At 37.1% G+C, this 27,028-nt stretch overlaps 1 long non-coding RNA gene across 1 annotated transcript in view; it reads left to right on the top strand.

The window, feature by feature from the left end:
• LOC308197589 overlaps positions 1–27,028 on the top strand; it is a 455,405-nt gene that overhangs the window by 121,391 nt on the left and 306,986 nt on the right. The window contains exon 5 of the long non-coding RNA XR_013953116.1: positions 13,776–13,982. This is a non-coding gene — a long non-coding RNA (uncharacterized lncRNA). The remainder of the gene's footprint in view (positions 1–13,775; positions 13,983–27,028) is intronic.

Genomic DNA, 27,028 nt, shown 5'->3' on the forward strand with positions numbered 1-27,028 from the left:
CTCCCCCTGTCTAATATCTCTGTTCTCCTCTCAGAGAAACCCCAAATCAAAACACAGCAGACAACAGAGGAGGGAAGAAAAAAAAAATAAAATAAAAACACACACAAAAACCACCCAAGCCATAAAACCTAAGACTTGCAGCCAAGCCAATCACTGTAAGGCAATTTGCTAATGGTTTTGGCAGAAATGATCCTGTTCAGCTTGTCTTCCTGCCATGCTAGCAAGCTAGCATTTATCCATATGTGAAATGTTTTATTTCCCCTAACAATATTTGAATGTTTTCTTCTTTTCTCTGAAATTTGACGAATGATCCTAATTTCACTGTTGTAGTAGAGGAAGGTTAGTTTAAAAGCAGTGTGCTGTTTATAGTTGATTTTGTGAAATCTATTGTTATCTCAGGTCTTAAGAATGCAACTTGGAAGCAATTTGGATTCTTTCCAAGCTCTCAGAACATATTTCACATATCGCATCATATGTTTTTACTAGTTATATGAAACTCGGTGAGAAAAATTTAATCAGAATAGTAAATATGAAAATGTCATGGCCAATAATGGCCATGATAAGGGAAACCTCAGCACATTACCCTTCTGGTTCTTTCTGTTGTAGAAGAGAAGAGAAATTGCAGAAATTATGGTAATTTTTACTGTTAGAAGTGTTTATACACAGGTGTGTCACAATTCGTCTTGCAAGAAATTGTTTAAATTGCATTTGGGTGGTAGAGAATGTGACCTCCATTGTAACTCATTAGGCCTGCAGAGAACTTCATGTACATTTAATATCCGGAGCTTGACATGATGGCTCCCAGATGCTTACAAGAGAAAAGTCTTCAGATGATGATAGGAAAAAAAAGAATGGAACACAAAAAATAAGTTTTGTTTTGAATTTGTTTTATTTTATTGAGATTTTAAACCCTTAATTCATTTCAATTAGTTTAATTACATGTCAAGAAAGATTTTGTTGTAAAGTTCTCATATATCCCAAGAGCCTCCAACACATACACTTGGCTGTTTTTAAAGGGGTTGAAATTCAAATTTATTTGTGAAAATCTAATTGGTCTCATTTTTTCGTTGAGAGAAGTAAATGTTTCTTTTGTACATAGGTGTTATGGTAAGTTCATTTATTTTTCTTGTACCTAATTGGCTTTTCTTAGGTTAATCAGAAGGGGTAAAAAAAAAAAAAAGTGGGCTCTTTTTCTGCAAATTTTTTTTTTTCTTCTGCAGTTTTTTTTTTCCCTTTTCCATCAGAGTCTACTGCTTGTTTCCAGCTTCTGTGTACTGATAATAGCTGTATAACTACCACTGTAAGATGATACATCTCTATTAGCAGACATTAAATAAATTGATATAGTTACTCAGAGGTCATATTTTACTAAACTTGTTACAGGAGGTACCCGCTGTGTACAAAGAATAAAGTAATATAAGGAAACTGCTTTAATGCTGTATCAGAAGGGAGGAGAATACTACACTGACTCAGAAAGAGTCACTGAAATAAGCACATTGATACCATTTGGTTAGTCTCTACTCACTCATTTCTTCCATGTCATCCACTCAGACTGCACTTCTCTCCAGTCTCTTTGCCCTTCATGTGCTTTTTCACTTGAGGAAAAGAAAACTTTTTGAATAACGAGAACTTCTGGTGTAAGGCTCCTGCTGGCAAAATAAATAAATAAGCAAGTCTCAGCTGGGCTCCTGAATGCTCTTGAGGACTCTGGTGTTAGCAACTGGGTTGTTGCAGGTATAGCTTTCCTCTATAAATTCATTTACAGCTACTAATTAAGAAGAGAAAAATTTAACATGGCTGTGTGTGCAGCAAGGCAAGGGGAAGGGGATTGCAAATATCAGAACTCATTATTTAAACAAAATAACTAGGAAAGCAGTAGTGACTGATTTAAATGTTGTGATCCCTGCTGTGTCTCATTTCCTAAAATGGGGATATTCTGTCTGCTGTAACATCTGTTTTTTCTATTTTCTTTGCTCAGTGCAGAGATCCTATAACTGCTTTACATTTCTGTCAGGTATTGCCAGGTATTGTTTAAATTTTCACCTTGGTTATTGTTTAGAACCAGCAATGTTATTATTTTTGTATTCACTTGAATGAGAAAATCCAAACCTCTGATTTACTCTATAGCATCTCCCTGGCATTTGGATTTGAAGTTCAATGTGATGGAGGAGGTCAACTTCAAAGCATTTCTTGAATTTTATGACTTTCTAGTTAGCATTAGCAAAATAAGAGTAAAGGTAGCCAGAAGCAGGAATGCTTTTTCATCCCCTACCACCACCATGACAAAGGAGAGGCAAAACCTTTAATTAAGTGTTAAAATGTTATCTTTCATTTCCATAACTCATGAGTTTTATGTTCAAGTTGCTGCTACTGAGCTGCACTGCAAGTTTCAGGCACGTGCAGGTAGAAGAAAGGAAGTTTGTTTTGTAGATGCCTCTGCCAGATCCATCAACTCAGAAGGAAAAAGGAATTTTGGGGCAAGTTTCCCTCCATACTGCTCTCTGGAGCTGTATTTTTCCTCCTTTTTTGCATCTGGTAATTTCTGTTCACAGATCTTCTCCTTGCTCATCTGCTGTTCTGCTGCAGAATTCCTCCTTCCTCCCTTTCTGTCCAGTTTTGGAGTCTTCACACTCACTGCTCACTTTCACAAGGGACAGTAGAAAAGAGCAGTGAGTGTTATAAAAATGGTAGTGGAACTGGAAAGGGAGGGATGTTATGGAGAAAGAAGGTAGTACCAGGCCAGTATCTTGCATCTCAGCTCAATGCTTTCTTCATGTTCTCAGTCCCAGACAATCCCAGTGTGGATTATATGTGTAGTTCTTTGAATAGAAGCCTTCCTTTATAGCAGTGAGCAATTCGATATTTGGTCATATCACTTAAAATAATATGAGAGAGAAAATACTGGAGCAAATTTTAAAACAGATGGTAAATAGCAATGAACTGTTTGTTTGGATTTTTTTAATCTTCCCAATGGAATTTTACTGCCTAATGAAACTATTCTCTGTTTCAAGGGCCTAAGACAGTAGAGATCCAGTTTGACCACAGCATCACTGTGTTTTGTTTATTTTATTTTTTTTCCCCAGCATTAATCTTTGATAGATGTGTAGCGCCAGATTTCTGTCACTACCTCTGACACTTCCTGATCATATTCTAGGTGGGACCTGGCCTTTTGTAGCAGAGTTCCTATTTGGTTCAAGTAATGAAATCTAATAAAAACTTACTTAAAAAATAAATGTAAAGAAAAGTTTTGAAAAAGATCAGAAATTTAAAGAAATAATCTTTCGAAGACATGGACATCTTATTCTCCTTTCATATTAAACCAAAGTTATGAAAATGGAAGATTAATTCAGTCCTGCTGTGTTTTGAGCTTGACATTTTCCATGTTGTCCCATGAAGATTACAGGTGCTTTTATCTGTATTTAACAAACAAATAATAAATTATTGTTCTGGTTGGACAATCCTATTTTATAGTCCTTTGCCATTGCCTAAATAAGAGATGAGTGAAAGGCAAAGGAGAAACTTTGGCTTCTAGTTGGTGTTTACCTATTTTATCTCGTGGGACTGAGGTTGTGTGTGCCATTCTGTCCTTGCTATTACTCAGTTATTGGCGTGATGCATGTTTAAAATCATAGATATTGCAGTTGCAGTGTACATAAAGCTAGTTTCTCACTTGGAGTCAAATCGAAAAGCTAGTTTTACTGATGCTTGAACACAAAGTAACAAATTAAGATGATGCACCCATTAGTGAGCTGAAATTATCTTACTGGCTTGGAAGAGCAAGGACCAGTTTCTTAGAGGCACTACTTTTTCCTGAAGACAAGCCTACAATCCTGATTTTGGTTTCGAGAGTTACTGAAGTTCTCTGTATTTTTTTCCTCACAGCTTTGCAGGTGACTAATTGTAATATTATGACGATTTGACAAATACACTTAAGAAAATAAACTAATTATTTGCATGTTACGATTAACATTGAATTTATAAGAATGAATTACTGTCCCAGATACTTAAGTTAGGCTGTTTACTTCAGCATTTTTGAAAAGAAGACAGAATTTGATTCTGTTTACTAGCCAGGGAGCAGGTGCCTCACTTTTTTCAGCTATTTACATACAGGGGAAAAAAAATAATAATCCTGTGACAAATACGTGTGGATGAGAGGATTAACAACAATAATAAATAAATAAATGGAGCACCATTTGTGGAGGTTTCTTCTTCCCTGTGACTGTAGAGTGTGCTGGATGCTAACTACATTTTTTTTAAACACTGTTCTCTTTAAACCCTGAAAGAGACCCATTTCTATCTTTTCTGCTCTTTTAAGGCAAAAGGACAATCACTTGATATGTTTTTCTCACTGTAGTTTCTAATCTACATGATTTTAACTTTTTTAAAGCACGCTAGTCCTGCGTTGATCTCCACTGCCAAAGATCTGTCTTCATCTCTTCTTACGAGGCAGCGCTAACATGGCTTTCTTTTTCATCTTTGGGTATTCCAGATTTTTATTGTTTGTATATTCTTGTAAAGGATTTTCAATAAACAGTAGGTATGTGGTTTTTGTTTGTTTGATGTTTGTTTTAACCTAATTTGTAGCTTTTTAAAAAACAAACAAACAAAAACCAAACCAAAACAACAACAAAAAAAAAACAGGCAGGCCTGTAGCAGGCAGGCCTGTCCTATCCCCCGTGTCCTGTCAGTGGTAACTCATACCACATACTAGGTACGCAGAGCAACGTTAGAAATTACTGCAACGCCAGCTAAGTGCTTTTCACCGGAAGTGTCAGAAAAAGAATAAGGTATACAAGAACCTTGAACATGAAGGATTAATGAAAAAGAAAAACTTTTCCTGAAAAGTAACAGATGATGATGATGATCATGCAGTGCTAGCTAGCCCCACACATTCATTCAGAAAATTAAAAACAGCCTGCAAAGGGTTAATGTAGCCTGTAGCAGAAATCTGCATTACTTCATCCTGAATATGCTGTATTTTAAATCTGCTAACTAAATCTCAGGTGAATCCAGGAAGAGTTATTAATCCTGCTGCGTGCTGGAATGGGAGCGGTAGGCCACAGAGCCTGATGTGCCAGTTGTGGTGAGCTCTCTGAGGCGGAGAAAGGCCTAACGGCAGGCATTGCAAATGATGAGGAAGCTCGCCAAGACTTGTCTGCAACATCTGTGTCTTAAGTTTGAATCTAAATCCTTCAGCAACACTGAAGGTTGTCTTTATTTGCCATATGATGGTAATGCACAAGATATCACTCTCGAAATAACTCCTAAGGGGACGAGCAAAAGGGAAGTGTCTGCATGGAAGCATTGCTCAGGTATGTGGTTGTGGCATGGCACATTTTACGCCTCTGCTAGCCTTTAAAAATTATACCTAAGATATGTTCCACTTTGTGATTTAGTTTGTTTTCTTCATCATAGCTTACAGAATGTAAACACAAATGCTCACTACAAGCAGCTTTAAACCACAGTGGCCTCTCTGTCAGGCATCCGTTAGTTTACTTTTTAACGGAAAGTAAAGAGAGTCTCTTAAATAGTTACTTCATGTTGCTGTTAAAAGATCCTTCTGTTAGCTGAGTTGGCCGGAAGATCACTGACAGAAAGAGTACTAGTATTTAGACTAGATATGTTGAGAGGCATTGCAGATGGGTCTAAGAGACTTTAAAGGGAACCAAAGGAAAAGGTGTAAGTTATGATGATGCAGATTCAACCTGAATCTGGCTCAGCATATTACTGATGCGTTAGGCTTTCTAAATTATTTTACAAAATTCTTTGAACTGAGTACGACGAAACTGCTTTTTGTTGCCATTGAATTAACACTCAGAAGTACCCTGTAACGTGAAATCAAACACTCTCTGGGTAGATCACTCTGGAAGTTAATCTGTTGGTCACTGTGTACTATATATACACACTAAGAAACACAGTTTCAGATGACAATGAATATGCAGAGTAAATAAAGATGAAAGACTATTTTAAAATTGTTGTAGGGTAGTAGTATGTACAGTACTAAAATACAAACATTGTGCTTTTCACACATTTAAAACTGCTGATATTTTTTCGTTAGCAGCGGAAGTACAACCAGGCCTACACGCTTTCTCTCTGCCTTGTTGCTGCCAACTATGATACCCTCAGATTTGCTCCCTGCAATTTAATTCAGAGGACAGGGAGTCATGTTTACCACTTTTTGTATCACAGTTACTTGCTTTATATGCTTTATAAGTATGGATACAATTAAGTGAACTTGAAGAGATCTGTCATGTCTTTCAGGCTGGATTTGAGTTCTCAGAATGTACTAATACTCCTTCAGTTTAATATTTTAAACTTTCTATACTGTATGTAACTGATGAAGAATTTTAGAATTAAATCTTGCCTAGTGCAGGAATACAGATGTATACTTGCAATGACATTCAAATGTTTTAAGGTCTTCTATATATCACTCTTTTTTTTAGGATTCTTATTATATTGTGGGCCTTATTCTCCTATTGCATGGGAAAATAACTAATCCTGGGTCAAAGTGGATCAAACAGTTATAAAAATGTTTATCATATGTTGATTGTCTTAAAAAAAATCATAAAAGCGAAACATATTGTGCTCGTCTCTTGCAAAAAGAGATGCTGAATTTAAACTTTGAGTGAAGTGTTAAGGCTAGCACTACGTGGCAGAAGTAGGCAGGAACACTGTGCTATACCTGAAAAACTACCACATCTGATTTCTATTTCTCTTCCCTTATTAGGCTCCCAAAGTTTGCCTACTTCTTTCTTCTTGGGAAGTTGTGCTATCACCTTTTCTCCTCTCGTTGTTCCTTTTCTCGTATTCCAGATGCAAAACATTCAGGACTTAGTTCAGCAAAAAGAAATGATTACCTTTAGATTTTCCCTGTCTGAAATGGCAAAAACGTGTCAGGAGAAATGAGGAGGAACAGCAGCATGGGGCTGGTAGAGAATAGCAGTAGGAAGGTTTAATTTATTTCAATAGTTGGGCCTGAGTACAGTGACAGGTTATGCATTCTTGAGGCATCTAGTTCCCAAGAAGCTGGCTGAGAACTTCTCGTGCGTTTCTGAAAGAGAGAGAGAGTCATAAGATACATCGCAATGAATTTATAGGGTACATGCACCTTGTTTTGTATTATCATCCTTTCATTTTAAATGAGACTGTAATTTAAAGTGAAAATACTCTCATATGTTTAAGAAATCTTTGGGAATTTCCAGTGATGCAAAGCATACATAACATCTCCTAAAAAATCTCATCATGCTTTGGCCAGGGCTGTAGGGTTACTATTCACTGAGTAACAAAATGTTAATTACATGGCAAGTTTCAAATAAAGTTGAATCCATATGACATGCATTTTCATGGAATAACAAGAAAGAATGTTCGCTCATCTGTAGATTTAATTTTGAAGTTTTATTGCTTGTACATAGAAGCCAGGCAGTTGACTTAATTTGAAGTTTGAGTAGACTTTATATTTCCAGTAAATACCAATTTGTAACAAATAAGAACATGTGGATAATTTGAGAGCAATGGTAGTGGTGAGGAAGACACAGCATGTTGCTTTTTGAGGTTTACCGAAATAGGCATGTAGGATTGGCCTGTGAAAATTTCCACAAAACAAATTGTAAGGGTAGGGGGTATAGATTTTTTGTGTTAACCCTTAGTGACCTGAGGAGCTAATGAATCAGTTGGAAGGGATCAAAATATGTTAGTTTTCCAGCAAACATGCAGAGTGTTTACAATTTCAGTATCACTGAGAAGTACCTATCTACAGTGCCCCTGAGTACAATCTGGTTTGCACATTGTTGCATGGTCAAACGGAAGTCACTTCTTTAAGTCAGAATTCTGTTGCTGCAGCTGATTACTTCTAAAGCACTAAGAAAGCTTAATTACCTTATTCACATAAAGGCTAATCTAAACTTCCTTCTAATCCAGGCAATCCAGAGTGCTCTTCTCTGCTAAGTGTGTATAGCTCTGACGTGTCTATATTATAATGTCTTTTATACCTCTGTGGCACTTCAGAATCTGTTCATCATACCAGGATTGAGACTCATGACCTGTCTGAGTTTACATTATATTTTCGCACTGAGTTCACGTTTCATCTGAGTTTGAGCTTCTCTGGGTTTCATAATCTGGATTTGGTGATGGTGGTACAAATGCATCTATTAGCATCATGATTTTATGAACTTTATATGACTTAATATGACAATTATCTTTATCTGACTGTCTATAGGCTGCTTTATACATGTCTTCCCTCAGCTTTCTGTATGTGAATGATTTCCGTTTACATAGTTTATTCAGACATTGAAACATTACTGTGTATTAGAAATACTGCCAGGTAATTGATTTATCTGGAAAATATTATCTCATTATAGTACTGATTCATGGTGATATTTTTTCAATTACTTTTAAAATTGTATGGGATCTTGAAGAGTTTAAGTGCTTAAGAGTCTGTGCCACCTATTACTTTTAACAGTAAAGAAGGAAAGAAAATAAAAGAGTTGTTAATCAAATGCCACACTGTAATTGATATGTCACATTTTGCTAGAGCAATTGTTTCTGTTATAGTGGTAACAATTGCAGACAAACAGTCCCAGACAGTATCCAAGCCTACTGGAACCCTGAACTGTCAACTATTCCTGATAAATTCAATGTGTTTGAATAGTGTAGTTATTTCTGTGTGGTCTGGAAACTGTGACAAGACGTCATTATTTGCTGTTAATTTCGTATCAAGTGAATCAGTTCTGCTCTACAGTAACTCAGACCAGATAGTTCAGATGTGAGGTGGGTAAAGTCAGTCTGGGGCATGTTCAATCTGCCCCCAAAGCCAGGCACTTATTTCTCAGGCACTTACCAAACGGTACAGATCAGGTACCATGAAGCTTATTTAAGCAAACACAATTGAGGCACCTGATAAACTAACCCCTGTAAATCCTGACTTCTTCAGAGAAATTGCTTAAGCAAATACACATGCTTTATTTGGTGAATACCTATAACATGCATATACTTCAAGGTGAAAGAAAGGATTCTTTGATCAAATACACAGGACTGCCCGCTTGCCATGTGGAGGAAAGTCAGACTCATGTTTGCTTTAGTGCTAACAGGTATAAATCTGTGCACTTTGATGCAGTTGTGGTTTTTCATACCGAAGCGTGCCGGGAAGGTACCTTGATCTCATGAAGCTGAGTAATATTAGGGTTCTGTAAAGAGTACAGGGCAGTTAAGATAAGGTAGGAACAAGTCCCTAAATGGGGGGGTTGTACCTGGGGGAGAATTTGGCAGCAGGGAGATTGCTACAGAGGGAAATATTTAAAGGGAATTATTTTATGCATTCAATCTTCTGGTTTAGGGAATTTGAAAAAACTTCCAACTAACTATGCAAAACATTTTCTCGTGTTTTTGTGTTCATATAAACAACTTGTAAAAACAGCTGCTTGAATACCTCCAGGTTCAGTGAAGTCATAATAATACTGAAATTTTAAACAAAACCAATATGTTAAAATTTGATTGGTTTATTTTTGAAAGTAACTTTTATTTCAACCAGCTTAGCTTGTTGAAATATCTCAATTGTTTCAGCTCTCCACTGTAGGTAGTATATCTTGTTATGGCAGAAAAAATATGGTGGAAAGTCAGTGAAATGTACAACTATTAAATAAGTAAAACGTAAAGAGAAAGGAAACTACAGATAGTACGAGTGCAAAGAAGCATGATTAGAGAGAGAGGAGAAAACAAAGATGAATAATATATGGATGATGAGTGGAAAGAGAATGAGGAGAAAGGAAAGTGGCAATCATGTGATGAGAATGTATGCTAGAGGTGGCCATTCACCATTCCTTTGCGGAGATGAAGCTCTGTCTGAAGAGGTAGGAAATAAAACTTCAGATTTTGAACAGATAACTTACTGTCCATCTTCCTTTTCATGAGACTATATTAATTCCTTGATAATTTGGTAAAGGAGAAATAATGTCATTTTGCATCAACTGGGCATTTACTAGAAAATTACCTTTTCATGTGATGGTTTTGCATAGTGTATCTCAATTCTTCCAGTATCTCACACAACCCTTTTTTCTTGGTTCCCTAGTTCTTCTTGATGTTGTGAACGGTTCTGAGTTTTTTTGTTTTGTTTTGTTTTGTTTTGTTTTCTGATTTCTTACGCATTTTCTTGTAACTGTGGGACGAGAGCCTGCAAAATGGTCAAGTCAATCCTATTAAAAGCAAGGAAAAGTCCTTCTCCTCCTCTCCTTCTCCAAGGTAGAATGAGAATTAATTCTGTCTTCTTCTAAGATTTACAGCTGACCTTCATGCAAAGTGCATTCGTCTTTGTCACTATTGAACATGGGTGAACATGCAGACGAACACCACTGTTCTCTTCCTCCATTGCCTGTATACCATTGAACAGTTTTGTTAAGAAAAGTTACAGACCTGAGGGAAAGTAATTCTATTCTTTATTCCCATGGTCTTTTACATGTGGTTATTGTGTTTTGGAAAGGGTGTTTATCAATAAAATGGTGTTGATGACCAGAAAAATGTATTTGCAGAGAGATGATAAATATACCTTCATTTTGTTGTTTAGTTGATTTAAAAAGACTTCTGAATAATAGTAAAGCCCATTCCTTTGTGTCTGATGCTGGAAACGGAGAAGTTATGCAGATTTTTGACCCACTGGTTTTGAACAGATTTGGCATCCCTCTGTGGAAGCTGGGGATTCTGCATCTCTCTTGCCCTTTTAACTCCTTACACTTAACTAAAGTGTCTTGACTCTGACATTCATCACATTTAAAACCCTACCGTGGTTTTACATGCCTTAACGTCTCCTTGTACGTCTGGTTTTTATATGTGATATTCTCATGGCTCTTTATTTTATTTTTGTTTGTTTTCTAATACCTTCTCTCAGAGTTCCAGGAAGACAACCTTTCGCATTCAGGCCTGCAAAATAGAAAAACAAAAAAATCCAAGTGTATGTCTGTGCAGTTTTTTGAAAGGCAAATAGATGTTTACCCTGCCAGGTAACTGAATTAGAGCAGCACTGAGATTGAGCTAATGCAGTCTGCCTCCCAGCAGTTGTACAGTTTCCAGATCCAAGTTGTTTTATGGCCAGCTATCTTAATGTGGAAGCTGCAAATGTGTGGTTTTACTCATTTGTCCAGAAATACCCTTAGCTTGAGGACTGTTTTGTGACACTGTTCCATATATGAAAGTAGGCAACTGGGGGCACAGAAAAAGATGATATTTCAAGCACTTCCCTCACTCTCTGCCAAAACAGGTGTCCAGGTATACATACAACATGTGGATTAGTAAAGGGAAAGCAGTAAATTACTGCTTTCCAAAAAGCAAAGTGGTGTTTAATTTGCAGCTAGTTCTCCATGCATAAAGCCAATTAACTCAATGGCCTCAATTCAAAAGTCTGGTAGGAATTTAGCCCTGTTTTATTTACGTGGTTGCTCTTCTCTGATATTTTTCAGATAAGGTTGCTGATAAGGACAATTCTCTGATAAATACCCTTTTTCTGAAATCAATCTAAATCTACCTGCCAGCCAAGCTAAAAACTGAAACACAGTGTGCTCTGTCATTTCATGTCAGTATTTGTTTTCTGGAGGCAACTTCTTTTGATCACTTCCACTATCAGAACTGTCCTATGTGACATTACGTTATGTCACTATTATTGCCTAAACTTCTACATTAATTAAAGAAGCAAGAGATTACCAAATGCTTCTTATACTGATATCTACTAGTCTTCCTTGCCTCTTCAAACTACAGCAAACTGTGAAAGTGGAATGATGTGGAGAGAGGCATAAGCCCTTACTGTAATATGGAGAACAGCCTGATGGTCTTCAGGATCATTTAATCACCTATTGTGAGGTAAAAGTTTATTTAGTCTTTCAGGCAATGAAACCCCATTAAATCAGTGCAGGTCTGTGAGGGAGAATGTGAAGGTTGAGTTCTGATCCATGGCTTGCTTCAAAAGAAATGATGTGTGCTGTGCTGTGTGCTTTTGCCAGGTGTGTTAATGGTCTACACTACGCACATTCACAAGCTGCTTTGTCTTTCTTCAAATGCACAGAATGGTTGAGCTTGGGAGGGACCTCTGGATGTCATGATGTCCACCTTTTCTGCTCACACAGGGCCACCTAGAGCCAGTTGCCCAGGCTTGCCAGGTCCAAACAGCTTTTGAATAGAGTGGAGATAACCTTTCTCGACTGCTGGCAACGCCTTGCCTAACGCAGCCAACAATGGTGTAAGCCTCTTTAGCAGCAAGGGCACACCATTGGCTCATGTTCAATTTGTCCATGAAGATCCCCCAGTCCTTTCTGACAAGCTGCTTTCCAGCTGGGAGCCCACAACACGTACTGGTGCCTGGTGTTGTTCCTCCCCAGGTGCAGGACTTTGTGCTCCTTTCTTGAGCTTCATGATGCTCCTGTCCACCCCTCTGTCCAGCCTGTTCAGGTCCCTCTGGATGACAGTGTGACCCTCTGGCCTCTGAGCCCCTCTTTCCAATTTTGTGTCTCCTGCAAAATTGCTGAGGGTAAACCCTTATATAGACACATATTATTTATTCTATTCTAATATAACTCCCACAAGAAAAGCTTGGGTAACTGGTTAGTAAGCATAATGACTAGTGGTTTCCTCTGTAAGTGGTGTTGTCTCACTCTTTCTTTATGCATTCCCCATTCTTTGCATTTTTTTGATATCCTATTTGGTAAATTTCTGGAAGTGTCTGTCTTTTAATAGTTTTTTTTGCAAAAGAACCTAATGTAGCGCATTAGGCTCTGGTCTATAACGGGGCAATATATCAATACAAGTAACATTTATAGCAGGTAACTTGCTTGAACTTGTCTTGAGCAAGTCAAAGAAGTCCAGAAGGTCCATGCCAACCTATACAGTAACCGTTTGACTTCTTGGAGGACAGGCTAAATGTGAATGACCCAGAAAAGAAAACAAAAATATAAATGTACAACTGTATGAAAAGTTCAAAAGCACAATGTCTCAATCTTACATTGTAGGAATAGAATATACTGCAAATTGTGGGGAACCTGTGATATAATACAGTTGGCATACTCTTTTCCTAATAGCAATAATAATAAAAAAAAGATAATCAAAGAAATACACAAAATATTGTACATAATATATTAAATTCCTAAGTAAAATTAATGCTTTTAGAAATTGAGATTGATGACAAATATTTTGTGATTTTAAAATGTAGGCTTTTTGAGAAATTTGCCAATATTTTCATAGAAACTTAATAAAACATAAAATGATTATGTCATTCTAATAGATATAAAATGGTAATCAACCTATTTTTCTTAGAAAATGAAACCAATGCTTTCAAAGAGCTATACAGTATATTCTTTAACTAGTAAAATAATGCTGTTAATTAAACCCAGGCTGGTGTCATGTCTATGACAAAGGGTACTTCGGCCAAGAAGAATCTTTCATTTAAATGAAGTAGTACATGGCTATTTATAGCCAAATTTCTGGCAGCATGTTTTCAGTATTCTAGTTAAAAGACACACTTTAACCACTCAGACCAACATCACTTGAACCCTATGTTTGATGAAAATGCAAGCTTCCTCCAGACATTAAAATTCTGTAGCATCAAGTGTATAATTGATGCTGAAGTTCTCCAAGCTAGGTATATACTAATTCAAGGCATTTTGGTGATAGTTACTCTGCTTGTAATATTTATGTTGAAGTTATTTGAATGAATCTTGTGCAGAAGGTTCATGCAGGAACTTTTTAGAAATGTAGAGCATGATTTTCAAATATGATTGTTCCAATCATTATTCCTCTTTAAGCCTACAGGCATAATACTGAAGATGAACTGTACTGTGGAAATGGCAGAACGACCGACTACTGACTGCATCAAGTCTAAACCCACTGACCTAACTAGGGCTAACATGGGCAGAAGAAATGCAACAACTTCCCTCGCTTAAAATGCTCCAGATGACGGATCATGAAGAACAGCAATTATGAAAATCATTCTTACAAGAACTCAGCAGGAGGTATGTTTTTTTTTCCCTCTGTGTTCTCTCCTACATCTATTTTTGTTTTCCTGAACACATCATCCACCTTTATGATATACTGTTAATATTGTTGCTAATTGCAACAATTGAAGGACCTGTTTTTATAAAAGGAGAGGGAGAATAAAAGAGCAAAAACAAGGTATTTTTTCTTTAAAATTCATGTAATGTGTTGTGGGACAGAATCTCACCCAAGTCCTTCAGGAGGCTCACATAAAGGTGATAACATTTCTGGAAATACTAAAATCCTTTTTATGTTCCCTTTTTCCTCTTTTTTCTTTTTTACTGCTATTTTTTCAAATATTTTCTGTTGGAGTTGACATTTCTCCTCTGCATGACTTCAGTTCCTGGTAGTTTACTGTGTGATCTCACAGCTACAGCTGAATAAGCTTTTAAAATGTTACCTTGCATTTAACTTCTGATCATATCTTTCAAAAGTTCCATTAGGTTCTAATTTAGAAGAAGAAAAACATACAGGGGAGGAGGAATAAGCAGAAGTCTATATAAAAACACTGTTGGAAGTTCCAGAAAGCAGCCGAGCAAGCTCCTAATTTGTATTGCTAGCATGTAGTGTACATTTTTGCAGCAAACATAAATAATCATGTATTGTGCAAAGGATTCTGAGGGTTGTAGAAAAGATGGTATTCTACTGTGCATTGCAGGCAGTGGGGCATGCAAAGTCCTTCATGGCTGGGAAACTAGGCAAATATGCTTGGTGGTTCTGAACCTGCTGAGGAGGAGGCAGCGTAACCTGCTAGAAACTGTCAGTTACTTGTTGTGGACAACAGCTGGCTCCCTAGTCCTTTACTTCAAGGCCAGTAGGTGCTAATTATATTTAATAAGACCAATAATGCTGCTTTTTCTCCCTAAAACATTGATAAATGGCATTCAGTTAAAACATTGTCATGAAGTGTTTTGCTATTGCTGCTTGCAGTGCTATTGAATATTAAGCAGAACACCAATGATTGAATTCAGGCAGGCTGAATTAAAAACAACACTCTTTTGGAGAGTTATGTTTAACCAGGGTAATTGTACTGATTGAATTTGCCACATGGCCCCAAAACAGTTGTACCTGTAGGAACAGGAGTCAGTGACCGAAGTGCTGGTGTGACTTTGGAAAGAAGGAGAGCTTTTTAAATTACATTAGTACACTGTGAATCTCTACAACCTCATTGCTTGCAAACGTAGTACCTATTCATCTGCTTAGTCCTACTGATGCCAGTAAACTTGTTTGGCAAAATGATGCATTTCCAGGACTGAACCTTCAGTTGTGTCTTTTTGTATCTATGTTAAGTGCTAGTATTCTGATAGGTTCTCATCAGAAAACGTTCTGTTGGTTGATTCTAATATAACTTTCCCACTTTAACTTGTCATTTTTGATGCCAAGAAGGTTAAGTATGAAATGTCCTGAGAATGACAAGAATCCTGCTTTCCACTGAGTCACAGTTTTTTCCTCCGAGTCTGTGGTGGGAGGTTACCTATTTTAATTCACATCTCTTGATCACAGGGGAAATCATCAATGCCAGAGATTCTTCACAGATTTTGGAAATATGAGTGACAAATACAGCTAAGACAAGAATTTATCATTTTTTGTCTTATCCCTAATGCTATTCTGTGCTTGAAAAACACTAAGTTTTCATACTGTTGATGCTTAGTGCCTCACAGAAGTAGGCGTTGCCTTCCATCTTTGCAGACTTCTATCGATGCATAAAACAGTCCTAAGCTTTTGTTTCAGTTCTTGTCAAAAGAACTCAATATCTCTGCTTTTGATGTTATATGACATAACAAAACAGTAGAGAAGACAAAAGCATAAAGGAATGAGACCTGAATATTTATCAGAAAAGATAAAACATGGAAATGGGAACTTGGAGATGGAAACTGTTTCTGTCTGTGCCATGGATCTTTTGTGCAATCCTGGGCAAATTGCCTAACTCTCAACACAGGACACACTTAAATTTATAGGGTAGTAGTTTCCTAAATCTAGTAAATAATCCCTTTATGCCTCCATTTGCCTCACTGTGAAATGGAAATAATGCTATTTCTTTTGCTCATCAGATAGGTAAAACAGCGTTCTGGCAGGCTGTATGGAAGTGTCTACATGCACTCCTTAAAATGAAGAGCACTCCTTTTGGAATACAGAAGCATTGTGAAATCAGTGTCCCTATCCACCTTAAGTTTTATGCCAGCCTTTTATTTTTTTTTTCTTGCCTGCTTTCATGGGCTCGATGCTGCAATGAATGGTGCTTTCTAGGGAATGCAGCTGTTCAGTCCTAGAATTAATATGTAAATGTTCTTCTCTTATTGAAGCAAGGGAGGAAGATGGAATGTAGCTGTATTTTCTCTAATCAACATACTCTCCTTTTTATCTGGAACTACAACAAAGCTGACTGTCAACTACACAGATAATAGAATATTTATTTTTGCTGAAATTAACACATCCAGAAGGATACTTTTCTTGAAAGCTTTTACTGACCAACCCAAACAATATTTTAGTTCAGTGAAAATATATGTATTTAGAACTATTCACACACAAATCTCTCAAGCTTTTTCAGTAAAACAAATAGAGTAAACGAAGTACGTTGACAGAATAATAAATTCAGCTGCATAAGTCTAGTACAGAACTGCAAATGTAACCACGACTGCATTTTTGGGAAATGCAAATTCATATATTGGAACTGTTCCTACTGTAGAAGTCAAATTCTGTCCTCTGGTTCACAGATAGGGGTCTCCCAGAATCAGCTCAATTGTGATTTGTGTACCTGATTCTCCACAGGAGAATTGAGTAAAAATGCTACCCAATAGGAATAATGAGATTTAACAGATTGTTAGCACAAATGTAATTCAACAAACTAAGCATGAGATGGTACAAAGTAAGATCCATAGACCTTAATTCACTCATATAAATAGAAAACATTTCAAGACTACAGATAGCAAAGGACACCAAATGAGATATGAAGAGAGCATCAACGATTCTTTGCAGAGTTTTACAGGAGTAGAGAATATGGTACAAATTGTCCTGAAGATGGCTTTTGATATGGCGTAATATATACCTAGACTGAAATAATATATATTCTGAAACCAGTGTGTGAGAGGCCTTGTGTGCCTCTTTACTGAGGTTTCATTCAGTTTCTTCCCTTTTAGCCTAGCAGACACATCTTTACATTCAGCTGAAATTTCTTTGGACAGTTTGAGGCAGCAGTAAAATAAACCCTCTGAAAAACAAAAACAAAACAAAAAAACCACCACAGGACAGAGTTAAAGCTAAAAGCAAGATCCTAAAGTCAGAAACAAGAACTTGAAGTCAATAAAGAAAGCTATTGGAAAACAATGTAAAGATTGAGTCTGGAATTGCTGGCTGGTCTGACCTAAGCCAACTTAATCGATACCTTGGCTGCTGAGTTGGGAATAAACAGAACTGCTTGTATATGAAGAAGAAAAACATGACAATGGAACTTCAACTTTTACGATAAATCTCAGCTAGGTACCCTTTCCATTGAGACAGCATGTTTGCAGTGCAAATTAGCCAAGTCCTAAATGACTGAACAAATTACTGAATTTGATCTACAAACTCTACTTTGACCTTTTTAAGAAAAATTAAAGGACAAAAGTAGTCCTGTAACAGTCAAGACACCCTTCAGTTGGAAGAATAAAAACACCCAATACATCAGTCAGCGTGCTGTGCCTAGCATGAGTCAAATTACATGAGATACAGCAGACAAATTTTCTTGGACTTAAAATTCCTATCATTGGTTATGTCCTTTTACATGTCTTTTACTAAAAACCTTAGATAGCGGTGACACATGAAATGATTTTTTCTCCATGTAGAAGTGTTGTATACAGAAATGGGTGAAGCACTAGGAAGAAGAAAAAAGAATTGAAGATGCCTGAAAGTTAGTAGGATAGGAAGATAACATGTAAAGGCATTCCTGAACTGCCTTCCCTGTATTGTCATCTTAATATTCCTACCCATCCCCCCCCCCCCCCCCCCCATTTTTAACAAAGTCAGAAGTGTTTTGATTCATGTTTGTGATCTATAAACCACCCTTACAACGTGGTACTGTGGCTATTGCTGTCAGGTTTATGGCATGTTAGGTTAACTTCAGATCGTTATTAAGTAGGTGGTGAGAAGTTAACCTACTGTTTGTTGGCAGACTAATTATATTCCTCTGTAAGTCCATGGAGTGTTTCAGAAACTAGGAAGTTTAATACTGAGTGCTACCGTAGAATAAACAAAAAAACGGATGATACTGTTATCTCTCATAGAGCAGAGAGCTGTTTAAAATAACTAGCTGTTTAACTTGTGTGCCTGGTTCAAATCAGACTTTTCTTGACAAAGAGTCCCAACCATGGGTGTGAAATCTGTCCACAAATTCAGTGGTTAGAGTTAATTTTATTTTTCTAGGCACTGAATCAACCCACTCTCTGAAAACTCAGTCATCTGCAAAGCCTTAAGCCAATCCATATCGTTCTCCAAACAGTAGTCTCAGAAGCAATCTCTAATTTGTCTTCTGAAATTATAAAAGTCCTTCTTTTTAAATTGGATGACTTTTATATATTTAAGCAGGTTGAATGTCTCTAACTTAGACACAAGTTGGTGACAGTAAGGGTGGTGATAAGGCTTCACCCATTAAATCTTTCATGATAGAGGCATGCCCCTTGTAATGCTGTTTCACGTTTTAGAGAGAGAGCAGTGAAATCTCCGGGAGAAAGGATGCTCTCATGGGCTATTTCTCAGGGTCTAGCCTCACTGCCCTGCATGTTCCCAGTCAGTCAGCTGTCTGCGCACATGGCAACAATAGTCAGCACCCAAAGTGCTTTCCCTCAAGTTACCTCCCCAGGAGTTGGGCCCCATGTGAATCCAGAACAAGTAACAGTGATCTGTTATTTTTCAGGGAAGATGAGGGAGTGGGGGTGGCATGGGGAATGACACCATTGTGAAGTACTGGGGGACAGAGAGGAGCCCCAGCAGTCATGTCCAGCCCTCGCTGGAGTGATGATGCTGTACATGCTGCGCTGGGTAGGGCTGGCCAGGGCCAGATCTTCTCATTTCAGGTGATACCAGGCCAGATGTAAGACTCATGTTGAGAACACTGTGCTGCTGTCTAAATGTGTCATCAATGCTGGGTACTTGTGTGCTTAGAAACACGGTGCTGCTGAGGGGCTGCTGGCTGCCTGCACGCTTAACGTGCTGTTAGTTTCTGCTTTTATGGTGGTTCAAGGTGTTTAGTCATTTTTTGAAGAAGGCAGCATTGGGATGAATTCTGCACTTTGCTTTACTGAATTTTTATTAACCTCAATAAAAATTACGACTTTGAAAGTGACAGTAAAATGGGCTCAGAATTCAGATATTTTTTTCTATAGTGTGTTGAGTATGTTTCTTATACACTTTGCTTGTTTCTTCTCCTTCCAATCCATTGCTTTTAAAAATATTTTACTGTTACAATGCAGAATGCAAAACGATAGCATTAGAATTTCAGCTGAACTTTTGAAACTGTGATGTTTAATCAACATATCCTGTATTAAATGGGTTCCTCGCTGAAGTTTTTCTGAAGGGCAGAATTGCTGGGTACAGTACACTGTGTTTTGGGACGATTCATCTTTTTTGGAAACAAGTCATCTTCCATACTGGTTACTTCTACAGCTTCAAATCCTTGACATGCTAGTGGTAGGTTGTTAGTACCACAGTTATTTCCATCTGGAATATCTGGAATGGATGGTAGTAACTGTGTGTTAAATTAATTTTTCACCGAAACATCCTAGTGAATTTAGAGTCTTCAATGATCTCAACAGGAAATGCAATTTGTCTTTGGTAAATTCTGTTTGCTTTACAGGCTGTCAGTCTCTTTGTTTCCTGGGTTCATTCTTAGTAAATAGTGGAATATCAAAATACCATTAGATTCTCATCTTCACCAAAGCTCCCTTACTATTAGCTTTTGTGTCATCTTTGACATGACCATAGAAATCCTGTATTTATTCACAAGTGAGGATATTCAGATGAGCATCTGAACTTATGGATTCCTGGACTTCTGAATAAATCCTCATCACTGAAAAAGAACCGTCAGAATCTTCTCATCAGGCAGCTGTAGTTCCTGCTACTCACCCACTGTGTCTTTTTGTTGTTTGGGATTTGGGGTGTGTGTGTTCTGTTGTTTGTTTTTTTAATCTTTCATTGTAATACCTGGGTGCCTCAAATGTCAAGGTGAATTGATCTTGTCAACATCTGTGTTGATTGTGTTTTGTAGGAATAGAACTTGAGTGCAGGGAGAGTTTGACCTGTTGTTTTGCAGTCCAAAGTTTTCAAGAGCAGAACTATGCACTTCTCATTCAAAGCTAGAAGTTTTATAAGTCTAGAAAACATACTACTGTGGGCTCCAGAATTGACAGCCTAATATTGCCCAATATTGATGAACTTCTTCAGATGAGTTGAGCTTAGCACTTTTATTTGGAGGACTCCACACTTGTCATATGCACTGGGAAAGTGTTTGTGTCTGATAGACATGCATGATACCACAATGGTTTTCATCTGTACAAAGCATTTCATGGCAGGTGCCAACTTAGAGCACCAACCTTTTGTTGCAGTGGACATCCTTTCCCAAATCCTGTTTGCAGATTCTGGATGTCTTTTGTTACTTGTCCTCTCTATCGTTCACAGTGATTTGTACAGGGGTTTATTCAGAAATGTTCTGGGACACCTTTTTGTGTATATATATGTACTTATATACACCATATATATGTGTGTGTATATATATATACATATATACGTACATTGTCAGGCTGATGATTGGACTTGATGGTCTTGAAGGTCTTTTCCAACCTAGATGATTCTGTGATTCTATGTGTATGCAGAGGCGTGTGTGTACATTAATATCTGGAGATAAACATATATATGTGTTGCATATGTTGAATAACTCTAGCTGAATGTGATACATTGCTCAGAGTTTGTTCCTTTGCCTAGTTGTTTTCTCAGGGGAGTGGGATCCCTGTGAAATGAGCTGATCCTGGAAAAATTCTCTATGAATGGAAGTCGAATACCTTCTCAGGGTATCCATACAGAAATACAAAAAACACCATCTAGTTATTGGAGCAAATACATATGCTGAACAGCAAAAAGAACCATTCAGTTCTGTGCAAAACTTATATTCAGAAGGAAAATATTCAGCTCTGTCCTCCCTAGTACAAGTACTCTACAGACAAAATAGTAGTTAGTCTGTCATGAAGCTGTTCTGGCTCAGTTACAGTTGTTACAGAAATGTCTAACTGCACAGTAAGGTGGTGGAATGCAACAGAAGCAATTGCACTGTTAAGGATACCGCACAGCAAGAAGTTAATGTTGGTGTGAATGCTAAATTAGGTCCAAACAAAGAATGTTCAAACTTGTCTTCAAGAACCTCTTGCGCTCTGATCCTCTGGGAAAGAAATGATCTTTGATGGCAGAAACTCAGACACAGCTGCACTCAGAGTGCCAGCAGAAAGCAGTGGAAATTGCAGATGAGGTGCTGCCACTCCTCTGCATTAGGCACACAGAGACTCTACAAGGAAAGCTAAGGATGGAGCTTTCTGGGCAGTCACACTGCGAACTGAATCTGCTCTGTCCCTCCCCTCTCTGGAGTCCCATTCTTAATAAACTATGTGGAACAGTTTTCAATTCTGTAAGCATAACCAACCAAGTCATCTTGTGGTTAAATTATTTATGCCAAGAGCTGAATGCAAGGTTGCATGAGCAATGTGTTCACTGTAACAAAAACTAGATATGGGGTGGGGGAGAAGAACCTTGACTAGTCAAATAGGATTTTTTGAGTGTGCTCTATTGCAAATTGACTCTGAGGAGGGGAGCCAAGGGGAGGGATAAAACAAAGCAGATTAAAAAGAGATCAAAAAGGCTGTTTTACATACGGTTTGCTAAATGCACGGCTGCTGGGAGGGTGCTATGGCACTGATTGCTATGATTACTTTATCCATATAGAAGGAGTTTTAAGAGATCTTACAGGAATGTGAGTTTAGAGTTAAAGTTGTATGTTTGAGAGATGTTTGGGTACAACAGAGTACAACATTTCTTGATCGGTAAGCAGCAACACTCTAATGCTCTTTTTTTATACCTGTAATTGCTAGTTGCAAAATCAATCCTAGGTACGTAGCAATGGCCCATTATTTCTTTGTAGCAGTCATAGGTCTCCACCTTGTAGAATCCCTTCCTTTTTGGATGAGGGATTATTTCATTTTAGTTTAAATCAGCAGTTTTAGAAATACAGAAATTTGTCTTTAACTCAAGTGGTTGTTTGCCTCAAGTATGTCAAACGCTTTTGGTGGAATCCTAGAAAACATAGTTTTTCAGACTGATCCTGTCCCTGACAGAGATATGACTCAATTAAAGATGGTTCTTGAGAGCACACTGTACAGCTGTGAGCAAATGGAATTAGAGGCTTTAGAGCAGTGTAAGATAAGTCATTTTACTATAGGTTCAGGGTGGACAGCTTGCCTGCCTTTTGCTTTCCTAGCCATGCAAATCACAGCATGAGAAATAGCTTCCATGCTTCTTTTATAATGTAACTTCGTTGCACCTGAAATTACATTGCAGAAATACTATTCTGAACTCTGGTTTCCCCGTGGAAAGCTTAGGTCAGGCAAAGTAGCCTGGAGGGATACATTTGCCTGATTAAATTTGATGTATTCTATGTATCTTTCCTTGCTTCTAGCCTTCTCCTAGTACATTTATTCTACAAGCTCCAAGTTAGTAATCAACTTCAGCACCCACCTATTAGAGTGATTATTATTTTATGATATATAACATCTTACATTTGGACGTTGCTGTTCTCTTTATGTAAACATAAGATGGAAAATGATTAAATTTGTACCTTGTGATAAACTGTACCATACATGCATAGAAAGACAGCTTTAGACTTGTGTTGCCTTGATAAATTAATGCCTGTTACAAAAGAAAAAAATCCTGTCATTGAAGCCACAAAATGTACAATTATGAAGCATCAGAGGCAGCCAATTCTTTCATTTCATTCTCTCTAATGAAAAGCACTGTGTACTAGAAAAATACTTTGTAAAAAAAGGCAAAACAACAGTTTGAAAAAAAAATCACAAATAGTCTCTTGGGTGTTACAAATGTTTGAAGGTATTTTTGATGGAAAATGAAGTTTAAAAAAAAAAGAGAGAGAGAGACAAAGAGTATAGTCTCTGACTAAAGAGAGAATTGTCACCAACTAAAAGCACATCAGTGAGACAAGAAATATTTTCTCAAGAAAATTTTAAGTCATATGATGAAAATGATGTTTGGGTGAAGTTTAATGGCACAGTTGAAGCCTGCTTTCCAATGTATTTGCCTTTTTACCTTTCTCCCACCCTGGCTGCTTGGTTCCCCTCTCATACTCCATCTAGAGAGCCACCTTCACCAATATCATCAAGTCCTCCCAGTCCTCCACTTGCTGGGCATCAGCCACCCACTTGTCTGCAGACCAAAAGGAACAGAGTTAGTTGTTGAATTCACGCATAGTTTTTCTGCTAGTGGCAATAATTATTAGTCTCTTGTGCTCAGCTATCATTTTTCATGACACTTACAGAACTTGATTCTCTTTGAGATCTCACCTGTTTTCGTTCATGTATGGTAGAAATTTGCTGGTTTCTTAAAAAGTATTAATCTGGAGTGTAATGACCAACTGTCATGAATCCATTTTCCATAGAATAACATCTTAAATATAAGCAATACATATATATATATATATATAAACAAGGAAATATCCAGAACAGATACATTGCAATCTTGCAAATTTTCAGTCTTGTTGAAATATTTCGTAACCCGAAGTTCCTCATTTGATGAATAATTTGGTTCTATAAATGAAACATTTGGAGGGACAAATATTTTGCGGTAAAGTGAGTTTTTTCATGTGCTTACTAAATTTAAATCAAGTTTAATTATTTCTGTATTTAACTATAGAGATATCAATATTATGTTGAAAGAAAATAAACTGATATAATCACATTAGGTACTTAATTTTTTGCAATCTTCTAAAATAAATAAAAAACTGTTTTGTTTTAAACTAGGCATTAAAAAAAATGTGTCAATGAAGCAGGCTTTAGCATAAAATAGTCATTCGGCATTATCTCATGGCCCAAACTGTCTTGTTACCTATTTAAAGGAAAAGAAAAAAAAATACAGAAGAAAAATGTCATCTCAAAAGTCCTCTGGAAGAAAAATCTGCAGCTTGTTTAATGAGGTATACTCTTTAAGTGAGGTGATAGAAAGAAATGCACTTGGAGCCAGTGTAAATAAATCAAGACATGGGACAGATGTTCAAAGATGATTAGAAGCCTGAAAATGCAAATAAGCACTGGCTAGATTTTTTTGAGTGCCTGAGTCAGATGCCTCGCTCTCACTAATTTCAGTGGGATTTAGCTGTCTAACCTGCCTAAGTGATTTTGAAAAATAACACAAGCTGCCTGCCTGCATCACTAGGTGCCTAAACACTTCTAGAAAATTTGTCCCCGAATGTCCTTAATAAAGAAAAACGACACATCAAAATGTGAGGGTGTAGTCTCAAAGCAGAGAGAACTCGAAGAACAAAGCTTCAGAAAAATCTAGCCTGAGTTCATGGCAGGTGATTCCTTTGCTGATTCCAAAGTTGGTTGTGAGCCACAGTACTTTAATTTTCCGCAAAAAGTATCCTGCTCTGTACAAAGGCTCCAAATAAAGTTTATGCATGTCCAATTATTAACAGTCAAGGTCTAGGTAAAGACAGTAGTAAGCCAAATATAACCTGAGTACAGTCTGAGGTATTCACACTATTAACAGACCATATTTCTTTTGCTGTGAGCTGCACCCAATACTGAAGATGAAACACTTCAATGATCTTAGCAATATTCTTTAATGAAGTGCCTTATTTAAGAAAATATGTTGCATGTTAACTGTCCATGGATTGCAACATAGTGCCTATTGAAGTTTAATTAGTCTAAGTAGCATATCCAGTGGTTCATGTAATTAATTGCAGATTACATATTCAAAAATCAATGTTTTTGTTAGTAGTATGAGCAAGCCTACAATGAGCAGTTAGGCACTGAGTCATCAGATGGCTACGTACAGGAGCAGTAGCAAAGCCAAGCGTCGGTTAATATGTCAAACATCCATTCCTTTTCTATCAGGAAATGATGTATAAACAACAAAAATTTACTTGCACTTGGTAGTTGTGATAAATTCTTTTTTGAGTCTCATTTTACTTTCTTTGATGCTTCTGTGTTTAAGTGAAGATTCAGTGAGTTTTGCAGGCTCAAGCGAGAGTACAAATTCGGTAACATTCATGCAGAGTCAGCATGCTTAGGACCCTGTTATAGACTAGAGCCAGACTTTGAAACTCAAAACATAGAACCCAGATCTGCAGAATCAATTAAAAATGTATTAGACAGCTGAGTATCAGCTGTCTGTATTATCACATGAATAGCCAGCTGCTTTAGTGAGCTGTGGCTGTTTTTACAAGTCAGAATGGGAATTACTTTCAAACTATTGCTCCAAAACCAAAATTATACACAATATACCCCTGCCTTATATATAGGCACAATGTGTAGGCACAGGAGACTGTAGCAAAAGCAAGATTTTGGTAGCCATATCATGAGCTCTCTTGCTATTAGCGGCATTATGTATGGATGAAAGAGGTCATGTGTGAAGGTTGTCTTTGCTTTGGTGTCGCCCATGAAAGCTGCTGAAGACCAGTAAGGTTGCAGTGGTAAAACTTAAGGCATTTTTTTTTCTTCTGAATGTTCATTAATTGTGGAAAAGAATGAAGATATGTGATTTTCTTCTGATCTCCAGTTGCGTCTTCAGCCTATCTTTATTACAGCAAACTGAACTGAGATCAAGTTTTTGAATTCCTGTAACTGGAAAAAAAAAAAAAAAGAGAGAGAGAGAGAGAGAAACTCCAAAGCTGTTCTAAATAAGAGTAGAAACATGTAATAATAACCCAACTGGCCTGATATGGATGCTGAAAGGATCGCTATTGTTTGTCCTTATTGTCTGTATTCAATTCATGGAGATGGCAGCAGATGGTTGTATTAAGCTGATGACTTCCTGTCAGGCTGTTGCATCTTCCGTCACAGCTATTGAAGTTATTCCATATCTCTGCAGCTGAGTAACAGATTATAAACGCCAACCCACAGCTATCCACGTGAGAGTAAACATATAACACTAATTGGTATGCAGTCTAGAGTTGCAGCCAGCATTGTCTTTAAAACCCAGTGATTGATAGGAATTTAGGAATTTTAGGTTCCTGAAAATAAAAATTGAGATGAGGAATGGAACAGAATTTCTCAAATACTTGATTATGTCATATACCAAACCTAACTAATGAAATTATCAACTAGGATAACAAGTAATGATAAGAACGGAATACAAGTGAAATATAACCCATTTCTTGAGGGAAGGAAATTTGTTGAAAAAAGCATGTCTATGCCATTTGTTTTACCATATCCTTTGTCCACAAATCTTGTGCAGCATGAGGTAAAGCATAAAGATTTGGAAAGATTATTTGTTTGAAAATTATTTTTAATTCATAGTAGCTGTCAGATTTTTTTGTGTGTGTGCTTTTGTTACAGTTTTTAGTAATTGGTTGATGTGTTTTTGCCTGTTTCACTTATAATATTTGAGAAAATGGTACTTAATGTTGTCTAGTAGGAGCTTAGTTCAGAAACACCAGATAAGCATGTATAGTATTTGGTTGGTTCAAATTTGCGCTCTGTCTCAACCACTGTTGTGCAAGTTTGGGCAAGCCATTCTGCCTTGCACTTCAATTTCCTATCTGTAAAGTGGGGATAGCACACTGCTTTCTCTCACAGGAATATTGTTGTGAATAAATACATTACAGTTTATATTGCAGTCAAATTCTTTGCTTTGGAGATAATGTTAAGATAAGTATCTTACACAGATTTGAGTGTAAAACACACTTTGTTCATAATTGAATGTCAATTTATATGTATATATATAACCATATGTACAACAAGATAGTCTCACTACAGCAGGGGAGTAGGATATGCTAAAA

This window comes from Anser brachyrhynchus (assembly GCF_964034855.1).
Source record: "Anser brachyrhynchus genome assembly, chromosome: 6".
Classification (NCBI taxonomy): domain Eukaryota; kingdom Metazoa; phylum Chordata; class Aves; order Anseriformes; family Anatidae; genus Anser; species Anser brachyrhynchus.